The 2669-nt window shown below is 39.3% G+C and overlaps 1 pseudogene; it reads right to left on the bottom strand.

Annotated features, from left to right (window-relative positions):
- Positions 1 to 667: 667 nt before the first annotated feature.
- Positions 668 to 2360, bottom strand: LOC120233427 (annotated as a pseudogene).
- Between the last annotated feature and the right edge of the window lie 309 nt (positions 2361 to 2669).

The raw sequence follows: 2669 nt of genomic DNA, 5'->3' as shown, positions 1-2669 counted from the left end.
ATCCCAGGAATTGATTTGAAACAATATCCTTTTATTCCTAGGTAATAACGATAAAGCAATCATAAGCTTAATCTACTTTTTACATGCTTTCCCCCTTTTTAAAAGTCGATGCCGTGTTCCTACGATTTCAAGCATATGGTTGTCATGGCTTATACCTTCTCCCTTATAAGCATCATTTATACTTTGTTCTACAGGTAGCTATGTATATAACGCTCATGGCCAGGCCTTCTGTCAATTCCTCTCCAGTTAATTTCACTCTTTGGTAGTTTAGTCAGGAAGGGCTCCTGGGAACAATATTTCCTGAGTTCTTGCTTATTGATGGCAGTTTGTCTGCAGTCTTGATACTTGAAAGTAAGTTCAGCTGGATTAATAATATATGGCTTATATTTTCTTTCCTTGAGTATCTTAAATATGTCATTCCATTGTCTCCTGATATAAGATGTTGCTGTCAAGAAATCGGATAGCTATCCAATTTTCTTTCCTTTTTAAGTGACTTAGTCCTTTTGCCTGGGAGCTCAAAGTACTTTTCAGGATGTTTTGGTAGTGGTCATCCTGGCTAATTTTTCTGGAGTCTATGGTGTTCTTTTCTACGATGTGCTTTCAGATCCTTGTTTAAGGAAATTTGTTTTAAACTGTTTTTTTTTTCCAGTTTGAAAGTATTTGTTTATTAGTGGACCAGATTACAAAAATAATCATGGCACATATCATAGTTCATCCTTCTAATAAGCCTATTGATCTGGTCTTCTTTGTTGCCAACATCTCCACATTCTACAAAATGAGTGTGGTCTTTCTCTTCCTTCCCCCTCATGGAGAAGATAAGCTGAGGGGCCATAAGAAGTTGTTTGCCTCGTGGAAGCATTTTTCAACAGTAAGTCTCATGAATCAGATCCCTCAGGCAGATGATGCCGTCTTCACTGAAAGATCTAGCAATCCATATGTTATCTGTCACAGCAATTCACTTCTTGTTGGTTTTGCCATAACCACACTTGAAGATCAACTCATTTACCAACTTCAGGTGTGGGCACCCTTGTGTTATATAGGGTTCCACAGTCCTTAACATCTTAACCAAACTGAGTTTAGTGAAGGTGCCATTGAAGATCTGGCAAAGGAAAAGGAATTGCAACACCTTTTGAAACTTTGGGCTTGTACTATTGATACCTCTGCTCCTGATGACGAATTCCAATTTGGGTTCCACAGGGAGAGAAGTTGCTAACCTTTCTTGCCATGCTACCCCCCCCCCCCCCCCCCCCCCCCCCCGCTCAGTTCTGCATAGCTGCCTATATTCCTTCTGGGGATGCTTAGCTTTTTCGTAGATAAGCTTCCTCCTTGCCTTTTGAGGCATCTTTTAAGCAAACTTCTTTCTCAGATGCTTCATCTTCAATTCTGCAAAATTCCTTTGCTTTTTCTTAAAAAAAATTTTTTTTAATGTTTATTCATTTCTGAGAGAGAGAGAGCACGAGTGGGGGAGGGGCAGAGAGAGGGGGAGACACAGAATCCAAAACAGGCTCCAGGCTCTGAGCCATCAGTACAGAGCCCGATGAGGGGCTCGAACCCACGAACTCTGAGATCATGACCTTAGCTGAAGTCAGATGCTTAACTGACTGAGGCACCCAGGCACTCGTCCTTTGCTCTTTCTTAAGGGTTTCCCAGCACAGATGCAACCTTCTTTTTTGTGTCTTCTGTGTCCTCTGAGGTTCTAGCTGGAAAAGATCTGTGTTTTGTTTTTATGTTTGTTTGTTTGTTTAATGATTTCTGTTCCATGGCTTTGTTTTCTTCTTTTGTGAACCCTTATGTATTATATACATGTTTGTTGCTCTTTACCCATTTTCAACTTCTGTCACTTTTTCCTCAAATCTTTTTTTTAAGTCCCTTCCCTCATTTGTTTTGATGTTTAAAATTTTACTTCTTTTAACCTTTATGTTTTAGGATGTTTCCTGTTGTATTCATTCACTCCTGTGTTCTTTCCAGTTTAATATTGGTTTCTGAAATGAGGGGGTTTTTTTGGTTTTCTTTCTGATTCTTCTGGAGTCCTATAACGTTATTACTATGTGTTTCTGTTACAAATTTATGTTTTCTTTCATTTCCCTATTATTACCTTAATTTCTTTTAGTACATTTTGAAATTGTAGCCCACTGTTTTCATCTGTCTGGAGTGTTTCTATGGTGCACTTTCACTGCCAATAGAGATATAATTGTCGTCTCAAATCTCCTTTTTCTTCACTGATAAATTTTTATGGGACTCAAATTTAATCTTTTTCTGTTGCCTATTCTTATGTGAAATTAGTTGTCCTTAACTTTTCGGAGGAGTAAGTGGGTCAGGACAGATTTTCTAGCTTTGTGGTTCTATAGCACTCTTTTTTTTAAAGTTTATTTATTTATTTTATTTTTTCTTAATGTTTCTTTATTTTTGAGAGTGAGAGTGAGGGATAGCATGAGTGGGGGAGGAGCAGAGAGAGAGGGAGACACAGAATCCGAAGCAGGCTCCAGGCTCCAAGCTGTCAGTACAGAGCCCAATGTGGGGCTTGAACCCACGAACTGCGAGATCATGACTTGAGCTAGAGTCAGATGCTCGACCAACGGAGCTACCCAGGTGCCCCTATTTATTTATTTATCACAAGAGAGTGTGAGTGCATTAGGGGCAGAGAGAGAGAGAAAGGGAGAGAATCCCAA

The sequence above is a fragment of the Hyaena hyaena genome, unplaced genomic scaffold, assembly GCF_003009895.1.
Source record: "Hyaena hyaena isolate Hyena2069 unplaced genomic scaffold, ASM300989v1 scaffold_90, whole genome shotgun sequence".
NCBI lineage: Eukaryota > Metazoa > Chordata > Mammalia > Carnivora > Hyaenidae > Hyaena > Hyaena hyaena.
Note: the sequence above shows the minus strand (reverse complement) of the source record. Positions and strands in the feature narration are given on the sequence as shown.